This window comes from Narcine bancroftii, chromosome 10 (assembly GCF_036971445.1).
Source record: "Narcine bancroftii isolate sNarBan1 chromosome 10, sNarBan1.hap1, whole genome shotgun sequence".
Taxonomy (NCBI): Eukaryota; Metazoa; Chordata; class Chondrichthyes; order Torpediniformes; family Narcinidae; genus Narcine; species Narcine bancroftii.
In genome coordinates, this window is record NC_091478.1 from 83,739,281 (window position 1) to 83,757,197 (window position 17,917).

Sequence of the window (17,917 nt, forward strand, 5' to 3'; positions counted from 1 at the left end):
GGTAGAATCACTAGGCAAAGCAATGTTTTTACAGAGGAAAACAAAACAAAAGTGTAACTGTGCACAGTATAGAAGAAATTGCTCTCAGTGAAACACTTTTCGTGGGCTTGGTGATACACTGTCAATAACTTAAAAGCCTAGAGTTATGGAACTCTAGGCTTTTATTTACAATAAACTTGAAGGTCGTCCTGTGTGGTGACCCAGGCTTTCTGGGGATGGGTTGTGGTGTTGGAACCTTTATACAGGGTCAAGTGGAAGGAGTCATGCATCCAGCCACAGGAAGGGGCAGAGCCAGCTTAATGAGTGTACAGCAGTTCACCACATTCACCCCTTGTTTTTTATTTTGTCCAGTGGGGTGACATCAGGCACAAAGTCTTCAAGGTTAAGTCTGTCCAGTGGCCTGGTCTTCCATTTAGACTGGCAGAGAGTCAATTGCTCATTTGTACCTGGGGACGTTGATTCTTCCTTGACCTCCAGCGCTGTGCTGGCCTGCTGGGGGTGTGGTGGCTCAACCGGAGTGACTGGGGTAGGGCTATGGAGCCATGGTATATAGTGTGTGTCCATGGGAGGGGAGGATGCTGTTTGGTGGGTATGCTCCTCAGGTGCCCCTGCACGTGCGAAGTCCCTGATGGAAACAGTTTCCTCGTGGCATTCAGGTAGACGCCTCGTGTGCTTCTGTAGCAGGACTGGCCCTGGACATATCAACCAGGATGGCAGGGTGGTCCCTGACGTGGAATTCCTGGGGAATGAGAACACTTGTTCATAGGAGGTGGCATTGCTGGCAGTACGTAGCTGTGACCTGATTGTGTGGAGCACCTCGGGAAGAACCTCCTGCCAGTGAAAAACAGGCAGCCCCTTAGACTTGAGGACAAGGAGGATCGCCTTCTACACGATGGTGTTCTTTTTCTCCACCTGACTGCTCCCCTAATGGTCCTGCTGGTAGCGATGCCTCTGGCTAGCAGGTATTGATGCAGCTCATCGCTCAAGAATGAGGGGCCCTGGTCGCTGCTCTATCCGAATAGAGTGAACAGGTTGTGCAGTGCCCAAATGACTGAGTATGGGCAAGGGATGGCAAAGGGGAAACATGAACACTCATTGTTGGCCGTGAGGAAATGGGCGTTGCTGTTAGTAGAGGGGAGGGGTCCCTTCATATGACCGTGTGCTTATCTGGTTGGTAGAAGTGCAGCTTGCACTCTGCGCAGACACAGCAATCCCTGGTCATGTCTCTGACCTCCCCAATGGCAGATTATGAGATTTGATAAAGAGGACTCGATTCAGTGATTCTGCATTGGTTTTATTACAAGACAAATAGCTTTCCATTAGTTGAATATCCAAAAGCGATCACAGGATTCCAATATATTGAACAACAAACAGCCCTTTTCCACTGGCATCTTGTCCCAGCAATTATTGGGGAATCAACCAGTTAAGTGTCCAGTGAAAAAGGGAAATAATCAGCATGCCGGCATCAAATTTCATCAAATCACGCCGGGGATTGACGGCCTCTACCCCTACTCATATACCCGGCATCAGGTGACACCAGTGTGATGATTAAACCGGTGGAAAAAGGACAACTTCCATTCATCCCATTCGAAGGTAGACTCTCCGATCCCAGAGGATGAGTTGTGTTCAGTGGAAAAGAAGTCAGTGTCCCGGTTCAAGGTGGTCCGGTGGAAACAGCACAAACAGCTTCCTATCCCAGGACACTGCACGGCCAATTAACTGGGATGCCAGTGGAGAAAGGGCTTAAATATAATTTTAGATTCCATCTATTGAGATAAAGTCCAACAAGACATTGCCCTTTTGATTTTTATTTTGTACCTCCTCTTGACCATTAATAATGTGCCTTCCCGTCAAATACCTAGGCTGACATCCAGTGATGGTTGGCCAGGTTGCATCTGTACTAATAGAATCAGAATTAACGTTTTGGATCTAAAACCATTCAGAAAGAATCCATGAGGCTCTCAGATGAGAAATGTTAACTCAATTTCGCTTTCTACAGATGCCAGCATTTTCTGCTTTCCTTCCAGATTTCCAGAATCTACAGTTATTTTAACTGTTTATTGCTATAACAGACCCATCTTCCCTTAATGCACCAGGCTGCTCCAAGTTTTGTGGATAATTCTAGGTAATGGACAAATGCTGTCTTCTGCTTAGATAAGGTGAACAGGGAAAGGATTCTAGATGGCAACCTCCCTCAGACAAATGCTTTTGCTCCATTTCGCTTCAATATTTAGAACTGTTCAGCAAAGCACAGGACTTCAGCTCATGATGATTAAGAGCCACAGAACCATAGAATATTACAGCACAAAAACAGGCCCTTCAGCCCTTCTAGTCTCTGCCAGTCCATTTTTCTGCCTAGTCCCACTGACCTCCACCATCCATAGCCCTCCATACCTTTCCCATCCATGTACCTGTCCAAATTCTTTTTAAATGTTCAAATAGAGTCCACATTCAGTATTTCAACTGGGAGCTCATTCCACACTCTCACCACTCGCTGGGTGAAGAAGTCTCCACTTAAGTTCCCCCCAAATTTTTCCCCTTTCACTATTAAGTCATGCTTTTGGTTGTTTCTCACTTATCCCCCTCATAACTTTAAATACCTCTATCAAATCTCTCCTCATTCCTCTATTTTTTTTACATAAAACTTAAGTTTTTTATGTTCTTAAGTGTCTCCCTACCTGACTGGAGAGGCCATTTACACAGAACTCCAAATATCTGTATCACACCACGAGCTTAGGCAGAATACCTGGTGCTGTATTGACTTAGGCTGGACATGGGACACCACTGCGTCAATGTTGACCGTGACATAAAAACTACATGCAACGTATAGCACCACTGCTTTGCCGTCGTCAGTGATGTGAATCATCCACATCCAAAATATCCAGCAGACAGAAGAGCGCTGCAATGTCACACACTTTACGCGTCAATACATCCTATTCATTAGCCTGCTGATGAAGATCACCTGCAGTTCAGTTTAGACTGCAAGCATTCCATAAAAATATCTCAGGGTGGAAGAAATAAAATTCTGGAATGGGAACGAGTCCCTTATTCCTGTTACGATCTTTTTACACAGACTGCATTCTGGAATTTGGGAATAATTTTCTTGGAACACAGCGACTGTGTAAAAAAGAAGTGAACTTTTTTTTCCTTTAGTCATACAGCACAGTAACAAGCTATTTCGGCTCATTAGTCCGTGCTGCCCAATTTACACCCAGTTAACCTACACCTCCGGTACATTTTGAACAGTTGGAGGAAACCAGAGCCCCTGAGGAAAACCCACACAGATTCAAGGAGAACGTGCAAATTCCTTACAGACGGTGTAGGATTCAAATTCTGGTCTTGATCACTGGTGCTGTAAATGCGTTGCACTAAGTGCTATGCCTACCATGCTGCCCCCCGTGGAATAAAGTCCTAATCTGTTTAACCTTTTCTGTAACTCAGTTCCTGAAGTCTGAGCAATATCCTCGTAAGTCTTTTCTGCACTCTTTCAATCTTATTCATTTATATTTCCTATAATTAGGTGTCCAAACCTGACACAATATTCCAAATTTGGCTTCACCAATGTCTTATGCAACTTTAATATAAAAGAACTCTCTACCACTTCAAGAAAACTTACTTACGCCAATGATCGACACTAGCCACGTGAGCAAGGCCCTTAAAAGAGAGTAAAAATACACTGACGTCAGGCTTATCAATGGAAGCTTGGTGTATCTTCCCAAGTGTCCACTGACCAAATCCAACACAGACTGAGGTTTATCCCCATCAATCACAAAGCAGATGTTCACATCACCATTCACTTTTTGTAGAAAACTTACTACGTTATCCACAATGATTTTCAACACTCCTGAAGAAGGATTGTGACCCAAAACATCGAAATGTCTTTTATTTCCTAAAGATGCTAAGTTTCTCCAGTGCTATTTTGTACACAGTATTCGGTTCCAGCATCTGTAAATTTCCTTGCTCACCTCCAATCATTGATGCGACAAAACCACATATAGAGAAGTCACTTTCATCAATGACAACTTGGAACTCTTCATTCCTGGTGATCTGAAGATCCTCCCAGTGGCCTCCTGGGTACCTTTGTCCAGTCCTACTAAGGCACAGCAGTTTCATAGCTTAGAAAGAAGCATGAAATGAAATTACCATCTGGAATAAACATCTAACTTTCTCAACAAGGAAGTCCCCCACTTTTACCATTACAAAAAAAAATGGAAATTTCCAAATTAAGTCCAAGGTAGGCACCATCGCATTTGATTAAGTATTTAATTTGCAAATGATGGTTTAATTGTACTGCAGAATATTGTTGGGGCAATTCTAATTTATCCATGGGCCACATACCCTGAAGTTTAAAAGACTGTACTTACACTGAACAAACTTCACATTTTCAGGCACATTCTTTGAAACATTTAACATGATATTCCCTTTCATCAAGAGTAGCTGTCTGATGAACAAAACTTAAGACATACAATTATTACTCCAAATGAGCTATCTGAAAGAAGTGATGTGAACGCAAAATTCAGTTTTCTTCTCTGCAGCTCCTGCTTTCTCGTCATTAAAAAAAAGTTTTAATTTGTCTTGGATTCTTCATTCATCATTATTTTGCTTGTTCATTCATTCCCTCTAAATCCCTGTACTACCAATGCAAATTATCATACCTTGCAACTTTATTTCTTTCATATCTGGATATACAAGCATCTCTTTCATAAACCAGGTCATTAATATAGATGGGAAACAACAAAACTCTCAACACAGAGTTGTCATACGGCCACATTCCTTTTATCCCTCATGGGGATCTCTTGCCTCATCTTTTGAAAAAAATTGTTCAGTTGAAGCCATTTTTCCCCTCATTTGGATGTAAATGAAAGGAAAAAAGAAGGTAACCTTTCTGAATGACTTGTTAATGTTATCCGTTAAGCGAAATTGCAAAGCTTAATAACTGGCCACTTTGTTGTTTGTGAATTTGCAGACCAGACTTCTCTGCTCTGTTTTATTCAATAATACAGTGAGTATATTGCAAACAGTAATTTGTTTGTTGTGAAGCACTTTGATGTGGCTGGAGGCTCCCATATAAATTTATGTTTCTTATTTGTGAATTGCAACGTCCCCCGCCCACAAGTACGGTTGGTCATGGTCAAGTCTTCCCCTTCCCTTGTTGGAAAGAAAAAGCTCCACTGATTTTTTTAAATAGTTGTGAAAACTCTGTGTCACAAGTGGAAGACTGAAAAGCATTTCATTCCTGCTTTTGATTTGGCTAAGCCTGCAGTCTTCTGGGCTACCGCTCATTCTCTGGAGTGAGAAAGCATGGGAGAAAAAAAAGCCAGGCAGGTTGTGAAAGAATAACAGAGCAAAGCACCGCTGAATGGAAGCAGTGGAAGGAAAGGGAAAGTAATAAGAAGCAGTGCATATAACCCATATTAGTCTGCCTCTTGTTTGCTGATTTGCTTTCAGTAATACTTGTTTGTTTGTCTGGACTGCATTGCATGTCTCAGTAATACTACTCATCAATGGAATGTTATTTTTGAAAATGAAGGATAATCCAATAGGGGTGTTTCATACTGTAGAACACTAAAAAAAAGAAGAGAGCATGTAAATTAATAATCAGACAATAAAAGTGTTGATATTTAAACACTGAACAATTCAAAGAGAATATTAAGCTGAGAGAAACAGAGAACCCCAGAGAGTTACAGTTCTGGGAGCTGTTTGAGGTACTGACAAATCGCGAATTTGACCAAGCTTGACATCTACTATTATCAGAGCATTTTTCCTTCTCCACTGGAATGTGTGGTCACAGCTGGAGACAACAGCTAGGTAATTATCAGGTTGCCCTCAAAAATGTAACTCCTCTGGAGTGGATTGAGGGAAAATGGTTTCATATCCTGCATCCCCAGGGATTGAGAAAATTAGGAAAGGGGGGGGGGGGTGTAGAATCCACATGGTAGTTAAAGCCTCAGAGGGAAAGTTAAAGAAAATGAAGCATCTGCAGCTCCACAACATTTAAATTCTGCTTTCAAGATCACAAAAAGATTCACATCTGGACAAGCATAAGTTACTTATTAACTGTGATGAAAGGTCATTGAAACTTGGGAAGAATTGAAGAGGTAGGGGCCAGGATGAGGGGGAAACTGTCCTGTCTGAGATGACTTTAAATCTTAACTTGATTCACATACTCCCTTGTGCTGCCTGAAAGGCGTTCTCTGAGCTGAAATGGTGGCTCTCTGGCATTCTGGGGAGAGTGTAAGTGTTGCAGGGATGGGTTTCAGTAGAGCTTCACAGCCAGAATTACAACCTTATTCTCTTATTCTCCAGGGGGAAAAGCCCAAACCTACCCTCCGTATCATTCAAATCTACCAATCGCAGTAGCATCCTGGTGAATCTTTTCTGCATCCTTTCCAATTTAACAATGTCCTTACTATAGTGGGTGACTAAACTGCGCAGCGCTCCAAGTGCAGCCTCACCAACATTTAGCACAGTTGCAACATGCTGCTGTACTCAGTGCCCCGACTGAAAAAGGTAAGCAAGCCGAATGCCACCCTCCCCATCCTGTCTACCTGTAAATCAAGTATCAAAGGCAGGTAATTAACATTGCTATCAATGGGCAGTACCTCAACCTCAAACTAAGTAGTGATTGATAGAAATTAATCAGGATTCCTTCCTCTACGCTCCACAGCTTTAGTTGTAAAACCAAGGGGTTCATATCTTTATCAACAGCCAGTAATTAGAATTTTTGAGTATTTTCTTGTTATTTATTTGAAATAATCTTTCTCAGATAGTTGTTATGTATTGACAAAATTTCAATCTCTATTACCAGTTTGATTCGCAAAATATTGCAATTGCTGAACTGTGTTTCTGCTTATGAAGAATGAGCATACGATAGACTGAAATATAGGATAACTATTTTGGATTCAGTGTATGCTCCAGCTGATGTATGGCTTTGCGCCAGTTCAAGTGCTTTTTGAGAGCACTGCTACTGGCATTGGTGCTAGCAATAACAAAATGCTTTATTTATAACTAATGAGAAGAGCACAGTCTAACAATAGATTACATACTGAAGAGCTAAAGTCTCATTCACAGCATTCTCCTTTGGTTCTAATTTGTTCAACTGCACAGAACTAAACACAATACCCAGAATTGTACATGGAAATGCCACTACTTTGATGCTTGTTAAATGCAAAGCACCCCATCTGATCTCTTCTCCTTCCCAATCGAGTTGTTGTCAGTAGATGAAGAATATTGTAGCTTCAGATGGGAACATTTGCCACTCCTCATCATCCTTCGTTTATCTGCTTCTCTCTGACCCAAACTGAGAGGAGCACAGCAGGAAATGAATGTGTAAAGAAATTTGTTTAGGAATTCTTGATGTTAAAGTTAAAACCAATGGCTACCTTGGATGTTTATAGCAGAAAAATCAAAATTTAAGTGCTACATGTACTGGAAAAGATCCCAAAGTGGAAGCATTAACCATCTTTCTTTCCATAGATGACGTTTGATCTGCTGAGTGTGTCCAGCATTTTCATTGAATATAACTAATAGAATCTGTCTAAATCTCCATGATAAAGGACTCTATATGATGCCATTCGAAGTACAGAGAATGAGACTGATTGAATTGGACAGTGCAGGGGTCAGAGCTGGGTGTGTTTAGAGTCCGAGAAAGGGCAGCACGGTTGGCTCAGCATTTAGCTCAATGCCTTTACAGCGCCAGTGATTGGGGCCAGGGTTTGAATCCCCCACTGCCTATAAGGAGTTTGTTCATTCTGCTTGGGTTTTCCGCGGAGGCTTCAGTTAATTAGGTGTATATTGGGTGGCACGGACTCATGGGGCCTAACTGGCCTATTACCATGGTGTATGTCTATCTTTAAAGATTGACTGAGGCTCCTGAGCAATGGTTCATCTGGTTTTGGCTGAGGATTGGCTGCTGGGGATTGCCATGTCAGTAGTTGAGAGGTGTCAGGTCGAGTGAGGTGGTCGATGGCTGCTAATTTGGCTGCAAAACACAATTGTCAATTGTTGGCTGAGCGGGGATGTTCAGGTGGCATTGTGCTGGATTGATATTTAAGGGGATCAGATGTTGTGAAGCATAAAAGAGGATAAAAGCATAAAAGCAGAGGGCTTAAGAAAACAGCCTATATCCTCAAGGACCCCCACCACCCAGGCCACACCCTCTTCATTCTGCTACCATCGGGAGAAAGGTACAGGAGCTTAAAGACGAGCACTCAATGGCAAAAGGACAGTCTCATCCCCACTGCCATCGAATTCCTGAATGAACAATGAACCATAGACACTGCCTGACTTTGTCTTTTTATTTTTCTTGCACTATCTTAATTTTTTTTATAATATTGTTTATATAAATGTTTACACTTACAAACATGCCGCAAAACAACAAATTTTGTGACATGTCCTTGACAATAAATTCTGATTCTGGTTTTGATAGGACAGAGAGGGAGCACTGAGGAAGTATAGAAAATATATATAACACCTTGTAAAGGTGTTGACAAATCATATTGTTTGTTCCAGCAGTGTTTTGCTAACGATCAAGTGGGATGGATTTCAAAGGGGAGGCCTGTACAGGCATGTTCTCTTTAAATTCCATTGGTGCGGCTTCACATGCACCGTACCAGTTCATGAGTAGCACCCAAGCATCAGCAGCATGGATGAAAATGCAGGAAATGACATTTGGCCACACAGTGAATATTGCCAGACATCTCTGCTCCTCTATGCCTTTATTACACCAAGCATACTGGAGAACTAGAAGGAGAAGTACTGACTCACAGCAAGTCATGGAGTTATAGAGCATGGGAACAGATCCTTTGGTTCAACTTGTTCATCCTGACCAAGTTGCCTTCCTTAGCTAGACTTATTTGCCTGCTTTTGGCCATATTCCTCTAAACTATTCCACAGATGATGCTACAGCTTTGTCACTTCAGCCTGTCCTGGCCCAGCTGGGGAACAATGCCTAAACGCTTCTGTTCATTGATTTCAGCTCAGCGTTTAATATGATCATTTCCCAGAGGATAGTGGAGAAGCTGTTTTTGCTGGGTCTCAACACCCCTCCATGTTATTGAATCCTGGACTTCCTAACTGAAGTGAGAATGCTGAACAACCCTAACCATCTGAGACTCTCATATGAATAAAATAATATTTATTTGTTTGATTAGATTAACTACTTGTCTGCATGTGTCTTATGTCTGTTTGTGTGTCTGGCTGTTTGTCACCAAGGACTGGAAAACATTGTTTCGTCAGGTTATACTTGTACAATCAAGTGACAATAGTCTTGACTTGACCTTTCCAATCCTGAACCCACTCAAATGTCTCTTAAAAGTCATGATTGTTCCCGCCTCTAACACTTCCTCAGGCAGCTCCCTCTGTGTGATAAAGTTTCTCCTCAGGTGCCTTTTAAATCTATCCCCTCGCCTTAAACCTCGAGTTCAGGACTCTTCGACTCTGGGATTCTTTCTATACCTCTATAATGTCACCCCTCATCCTCCTGTACTTCAGGGGAAAAAGTCCTCTATCCAGCCTCTCATTACAATTTAAGACTTTGATATCCAATTCTTTGCAAATGGATTATTTCACAAAGCAAAACAATGCCATCTAATTTGGAGGCATATGTGTCAATTAGTGACCATCGTGCTAAGAATGAGGTGTTTCTTCAATTCAATGTCCTAACAGCATTTAATTTAGAGGTTCTGTTTGTAAACTAATAGCATAAACAAAGGTTGCTGTTTAATTTTCTAGCTAAATTGGTGTTAAATATTCACACTTAACAATGTGTTAGTCAATGTGAATACTATTGAGGTGGCATAGTTAGCGTTGCGGTGAGCACAACGTTGTTACAGCGCTAGCAATCAGGACCGGGATTCGAATTCTGCGCTGTCTGTAAGGAGTTTGTATGTTCTTCCCATATCTGTGTGGATTTTCCCTGGGGGCTCCAGTTTCCTCCCTCTGTTCGAAACGTACCGGGGGATTGTGGGTCAATTAGGTGTGATTGGGCGACATGGGCTCATGGGCCTGTTACCATGCTGTAGGTTTAAATTTAATAAAATTGCACATCTGCATAAACTTGAAATGATTAACTTTTTAATCTGGAATTTGAGCTATGTACATTTTGATAAATGAACACTGTTATTTGATCCTTAAGGGTGAAACCAAAGGTTTGAATGAAGAAGCAGAATTAATCGAGTTTATGAGCTTCACTTTTGTTTGAAGTCAGTGTCACTGTGAAGCAGTGAAATTTGTTGAAGTTCCTTGCACTGGAAGTTACTCCTGTGCTAATTTTATTCTGGTAGTCACCGAATGATGGAATCTTGTAACCCTGTGATGACTTCCACGATTAGGTGAAAGAGAGCTTGGGAGTTTGAGAGACGTTCTGATGTAAAGAAGGCAGAAAACAATAGCTAGCTGTCTCAGGTCACTGATATAAACCTTTGATCAGACAAATGAATCTTGCAGGCATTTCTTATAGAGAGGAGATTGCTTATCGATCTATATCAAAATATTCATGCTAATCCTGGGCCGTGTGGAGTATTTTCAAGCAGAGTTAATAATCTGATTGCTGTCCTGTCTAGTGCAATTCACTGAACTCGGAGCTCTAATCAGTCTGGGTTCTTGCAGTCAAATGTATTTTGCTGTTTAAATTTGGCCTGGTGACAGTGATTGAAGATGCCTTGTAAAGGTGTTGACAAATCAAATTGTTTGTTCCTGCAGTGTTTTGCTCGAGATCAAGTCTAAAGTAATATGCAGTGAATTTGTTCATTACAAGTGAGGTAGAAGGAGTGATAAAATTCACCTGAATCATTATTGAAGACATGGTACTGATCAAAGATATGTTGTGCCCTTAGAAAATGGCATTTGCTGTTTAGGCCTTTTTGACTACGTTAATTTATGTATGTAGGTTTGTGTGCTTTTTAAAGCTGTTGTTTCTCAAAGAAAATGAAAAAAGATTATTTAAATGCCAGGTAAAATATATTTTCCGATTAAACCTGGGGCCATGTTTCTCAAACATCTATGTGCATCTGACAAATGCAATAGCAAGTAATATCTGGATGCAAAATTCTGTTAATACTTTCAAGGATTATATTATCACTTTTTAACATAACCTTAATGAAATTTAATTGGTCTGAATCATTCAGACACAATTTACTGCAAATGAGTACAAGTAAAATATGATTATGAGCTAGAAATTCCATGTCATACAGGGGTCAATGCTTTGGGTGAATGTGGAAATGTCACCTCATTCCTTTCCATGTGCAATGCATCCATGTTCCAAGGCTGGCAGACAGGCAATAATAATATCAGTTCATATACTTGTGTGCATTTGATGTCTCTGTTGGAACATTTCAGTAGATCTTGAACGTAATTAGCCCCCACCAAGAGGAACAAGAACTTCTTCACATTGTGAGCCAATCCTAACCCATATAGCTGTAGGAAAATCCCTTATTAAAAATGACAATAGGATCTTCCATGATGATGCTGATCCATTTGATGGCAAATATAAGGCCTCCTTTTATTTCTTGGAGAGATCTCAAAGAACTCTGACCTCTGTGTAGCCAACTTCAATGTTTCAAAGAGCCTTCAACTGCTGGAGATGTCCAGTTCCCATTACTATTGCCCATCAACAAAGCCAATCTGTCCTAAATCACCTATCCCCATTGAAGTACAGGTTGCTTGGAAACCACTGCTTTACAGGATCCTACCATAGCTGGATATCACATGTTTAAATTTGCACTTTGCAAATTGTACATGGTTTTTTGTATAGTTGGTAAAAAGCCCTAGATCCACAATATGGTTAACGAATAAATACACGGTGAGATCTTTCCCACACTGTTCCTCTCAAAACTGGCATTATTTCCCTCTGTAGTGCTCATAAAGTTCACATTTTCAAGTGTAAAAGAATTTCCAGCCCTACGTATTTCAACATGCTTTTCAGTGGTGATGTAAAATGTTATTATTTATGAGGCTAATCCGATGGCACTCGCTGTCTTTTTTTTTAAACTGCTTTTAAAGAGGATTGTTATGGAGACCAGAGGATATTCTGTTTTGTAAATACAATAATCCTATTTGTTTGAAAATCCTGGACATTCTTGGAATCAGTCAACTGAATCCAGCATGCCAAATAATTGTCAAACTGTAGCCAGAGGGATTGAACACTTGGCTGTGGGTGTAGAAATTACTCATTGCCCACAACTGCTAACTCCGCAAGAAAGAAATCTTAGGCTCACTGTTCTTCACAATAAATTGCCATCTTTTTTTCAGTCACAAGGTTCAAAAAAGCATGATTGCTTTCTTACCAATTATAATAGGGCAGAAAATAAATGGAGTATATTGTTGCGTTTACTGTGCAAGCATTTTTTAGAAACTAACTTAATTCAAACAATTAGGAATTTATGCCACTTGTCCTGGTTGGGTTTAAATGCAAAATGACTGATCTATATAGAAGTGGAATAAATTGACATGAACAAAATGCTGCCTGACTACGGTCTGTTTGGAGGAACCAATACACCTTGGAGTGGAATGCTTCCTAGATCTAATCACTATCAAAGGTTATGATCCTTTCAAAAATCCAATCACTCAGTCTGGGTAATACGATCGAGTCTTTTCCAGTAATTTTTGGCGGATATTTATCACCAATAACTATGATGGGCAACTGGATCCATCCATTTAGCCAAAAGACTGGACAGCTCCTCACTCTCTTATTCAGAAGTTTCCTTCTGCTCTATCTCAATTGAAAGTTACCGGAGCATTCCACCTTCGACAGATCAACTTACTGTCGTGTTGATGCGCCAACGTATAATTTGCTTCTCAGATAAGTGGACTTAAGTATGATGACTGTATTTCATTCTTCGGGCATTGAAATGGACACTGCTCAGTATTTCTATTTACATCTTTTCAGTATCAAAATTCTGTCATATATACAATACCCTGGTTTCATTACTAAACTCAACAGAGACCCTCACCTTTACCAGGTGTTACCTGCCATAGGGATGTGGACTCCTGTGCATATGCCCTACCTTTTGACAATTGTAGCACTGAGCCATTTTGAATGGGTTTCTTATGACCTGCTCTAACCATTTTCATCCTGTCTCATGCGTTCACATGATCTTCAATCTGCCTTCTTTTATTACTCATGTAACCAATTCCGTGTTGGAGCCGCCAACTTCAATGTTTTTGTGAGGAACCCAGCACTTTATTTCCCTCACACAAGATCAATGTGTAGTTAATCCTTGAAGCGGTAACATCTTAACTTTGAAACCAGTGTAGCATCTGTAAACTCTTGTGCTGCCATTAGAATAACCAAATAAACGAAGGTACAGGAGCAACTTACAGGCCATTCCTTATTGAAGGTAACAAATCTTAGCTAAACAGAAGTGTCTAACACAGGAGTGGATCAAACCTATATCACATCCCATGCTCATTTTTACAGTTAATCTTGTATTCAAATGGATGACAGCAGGGAAAATGTATATTGGCTAAGTAATTCCAATTACCGTTCAATGGAAACAATTGTTGAGTAAGATATAGTAATGCAGAGAAAAATAGAGAATTTATCTGAAGTCTAAAGCAAGCTGTCCAAAACATTTTCCCATTCTTCTGAATCTGATAAATATATTGTTAAGCCACTCATACATTTTATAAGATTGAAAACACCAATGCATGCACAGTTCAGTAAATTTAATCTGAATTTTTATCAGTTGAGTCCATGAATGAGTCCGTCTTCTTGCTTTAATTTCCCAAGGCTTTGCAGGTTCTAGACCTGCTTCAGTTGCACTGTTTGACATGCTGAGATTCTCCAGCATTGTGGTTTTTACTGCACTTTAGTGTTTCCTGTTCTTACCACCTGAGCCTTACACACTGCTCCCCACAATCACACCTTATTGGATGTGGTAAAGATAATGTTGATTCCTCAGATTATCTCATGTACTTTTTCAAACCTTGAAGAATGGCTCAGGCCCGAAACGTCAGTTACATACCTTTACCTCCTCTGGACACTGCGAGACCTGGTGAGTTCCAAGTTCAGATTTATTGTCAGAGAACATACATGGCATCAGATATAACCCTGTGATTCTTTTTCCCTGCAGGCCAGGCAGAATTTCTACTTAATGATAGTGCAAAACAAAACTCAAGAAAAGATATGTGCACAAAAGAGAGAAATGTAAACAAAGAAAGATATATAAACAAAGTGTTCCATGGAGATTTTCTTGATGGTGGGGCAAGATTTACCTGTGATGTACTGGGCTGTGTTTATTATCTTCAGCAGGGCTTTCTGCTCAGAGGTATTGGTGCTCCCCCATACCAGACCATGATGCAGCCAGTCAGCACAAATCCACTACACATCTGTGGAAATTTACCAAGGTTTTTGATGTCATAACAACCCTCCAGCATTTCTGTGTTTTTACTACAATTGTGTTTCACACCTTAATTAGAACCTCTGCCCCAAATCTTCTGCTTCTAACTGCTCAGGTCATTTTTTTTCTCTCCCCTGGTCATCTGACTCCAGTTTATCAATTTTCCTGCTCTGCTCATTCTTTAACCTGGTTCACCTGCAATCCCTTTCATATCTAATGGTGGTCACACATTTAAAATACCAACCCATGTGCTGACGTGCTGAGACCATTTAGCAGTAGAATTATGATTTCACTTTTTCGTCAGCTGCACTTTTATTTTGCTATTTATTTGACAAGATCAATATCATAAGGAGCATTTCAGTAATAACAATGATTTCTGTGTTACAATTGTAAAAATATTATTTCAGATATATGTACATTTCTCATGTCAACTGGGGATAACAGGATTATTGCAGAGGTGACCTTAGTGAATGTTTACATGCCTCTAAAAAGTTGCTATGGTATTTGCTTCTACTACTTCCCCAGCAGAGCATTCCAGGCTCCTATGGCTCTCCTGTGTGTAAAAAGAAATAGCTCACTCATCTCCTTGAGAGTTTCTTCCCTCAACTAAAACCTTAACCCTCCAGGGTTTGATATTCCCACCCTGGGGAAAACCCTATCCATGCCTCCTCTAATTTTATATGAGGCCATCCCTGACCCTTCAACACTTTCACGTGGAAAATGAACCTCAAGTGTTACTTCTATATAGCAGCAGCTTTATCATTTTGTAGAGAAAACTTAAAGAATTAATACACTTTACACTCATTCTTCCCTATTTATCTTTACTTTCCCCGGTTTATATGATTGGTTTTTTTTTTAAAACTTTTCTTTCTTCCCCGAGGAGCTGACATTCTTCAGAATCACTGCATTTGGTCACCTGCCACAATCTCCTTTTCATTTAGTGAGCCTAAGTTTTCTTAAAAAGATAGCAATCAGGAAGAAGAGGCTTGAATTCCATTTCCAATGTTGTGGAGCTTGAGTTAATAGTTAATCCTGGCACACACCTGAGTAAGAACAGTGAGGAAGATGGGTTGAAAAAGTAGAAATTCAAGACTCCTTGGCTCATTCCTACTCCTGACAGTGTTAATTCCCCGCTTCAAAGAAGATCATCTTTGCTTCCATTTTGTTTTTTATATTAAACTTAATCAAAATTTAAAACATGGAGTGAAAACTTGAATAAAAGAAGGAAGATTTGTATTTCCATCATTTTTCACGATCTCAGATGTTTCACCGTGTGTTGTTCCCAATAAGGTACTTTTAAAATGCCCCCACTGTTGTAATGTGGTAATCGTCACAGGCAATTCTAGCACGTCAAGTCTTTTATGTTTAGGTCTCAGGTGTTGGATGTGAACTCGATCCACAGCTATAAGTTCTCCCAAAATTTAAAGAAAATTCTGTAACCAGTTTTAATTCTATCTCAATTATACAATATTCAATAATCAAGATTTCTCCTTATTTTTAGACATTTAAAAAAAAAGCCTTATAAAAAGGTTTCACATTAAATGTCAAAATACACAGCAATTTGGAATTAATGTCTGTGACCTGTTTCAATCCAATATATTGCCAAGGAAGGAATCGGACAATGCAAAGCCAAGGATTATTAGATAGCTAACCACTGGAAAAAGGGGAGTAAATTCTAGCATTATGTTCTACATAAACTTTGTTTTAAAATATAGATGAATCTATAATGAGTGATTGACACATAAGTGTGACAGAAATACAATCAATAACAATATTGATATTATTGTAAATATGAGTTTAATAGTTTATACTTATTGCTTGCTAGGATCTAGGTAAAATTCAAATGAAAATGCTTGCCGTGGATTATTGCCAGAATATTTTATTTTGGCAGTACTTCTTTTCTATAGTCGCAACATATTTTGCACTTGTCCTTATTTTCAGTGCATAATGATGAAGAAAGTTTAGTTCCAATCAGACTTGGATTAACCTTCAGTCATTTTTGAGGTTGAATCTGTTCCTAATTTTCCACATTAAAACTAATGGTATTCAACCCCTTCATAAGCTCTTCACAAGAAATAACATGACCTCTCACATTGTCTAATTTATTTTACACTCATGGTCGCTGTGGCTTTCCATACCAGATCCAGCTTCATATTTGACATTTCTATTTAGGTGTTTGCACAGAGTAGTGGTGTATGCGTCACAGAACATTTTGTACCTTTGCATGTGTACATACCATCTGAAGTTGCCTGAATCAAAGTTCTGCTGTCCAGAAATAATCTATGAATGGTTCAGCTCGGGTCTCTAAAGCTTCCATAGTTAGTTTGAGTCTTATTTTTAACAAATATTCCCTGTGTAAATAAAAATGATTGAAATTACAGCTATCTAAGTAATTTATTGTTAATCAAATTTTATTGATGAACAGCATTTTTCTATTCAACAGTTTTACCATATAATTTTCTGTAAGAAATAATTTAACAAGAAGGGATATTGTGTGAGGTTATCTTTTCTTATTGAATTTTACATTGAAAAGAACATTTAAATAACGGTAAAACACGAAAGTCTGCAGACACCGCGACTGAAGTAAAAACACGACGCTGGAGAAAGTCAGCGGGTCAAACAGTGTAACAAAGATAAAAATATATAACCAATGTTTCAGACTTGGGCCCTTTATCAAGGTATAAGCAAAATGTAGGCTGGCACCCAAACCAATCTATACAAGATGTCCACATCTTGCTCATACCTTAATGAAGGGCTTAAGCCCAAAACGTTGGTTATGCATTTTTATATTTGCTATATAGTGTACACTGTTTGACCTGCTGAGTTTCACAGCATTTATTTTTAAATAGTGGTTATTTCTCTGGACAGAGAACAGATTTCTGTTTATAAGTAGTTGCTCAAATGTGAAAATATATGCAAACATTGATAGCACTGATGACATCAACTTGCACAACTTCACAGCAGTGGTATAATGATATACCTCTGCTATATGTCTTCAATCCATTATTTTAAAAATGCACTAACTTCAAGCAATGAATATTACCCGTTACCTTGACCGAAGTTGTTATCAGTCCAGCAGGTGATTCATCTTATTGAGAGGCTCACAAGATATACTTTATAAAAAGAAATAAACCAATGGTGAAATTAATTGCCTGCTGCCTGTGGAGAGATACCAGCTTTGGCTTCGAAACAAAACAGTAAAGCAACAGCTGTAGTTCTACATATGTGATGACTGTTGGCTCCAGGATCTCATTTGAGAAGAAAATATATCTATTACTAACTTGATCATCTAGTGTACAAATTGCAGTACAGATGTTTCATTGATTATTAACATGAGGCAATTTCTGCAATCTGAACAAACAATATTTGCTTGCTGAAATAAATGTAAATAAAATATTTTTTCTGATGGAATTGGCCAGCGAAAAGGCTTGCTGTTTTACATGTGAATCATCAGTTAACCCCTGGGTTACCTCTGTATTTCAACTCTTCTCCTAACAATTCAAACATGTGACAGCTGAGTGCATTGACTCAAAATTCTGAATTGAAATCCAATGGGGTATGGGAACCTGATGTTCAAG

The 17,917-nt window shown here is 39.5% G+C and overlaps 1 long non-coding RNA gene across 1 annotated transcript; it reads right to left on the reverse strand.

The window, feature by feature from the left end:
- Positions 1–1,290: 1,290 nt before the first annotated feature.
- On the reverse strand, positions 1,291–17,609 carry LOC138744845 (uncharacterized). The gene is made up of 4 exons (XR_011345812.1): positions 17,390–17,609; positions 16,576–16,690; positions 14,215–14,328; positions 1,291–4,115 (listed from the first exon to the last, which is right to left on the reverse strand). It is a non-coding gene; the product is annotated as an uncharacterized lncRNA (long non-coding RNA).
- Positions 17,610–17,917: the final 308 nt, after the last annotated feature.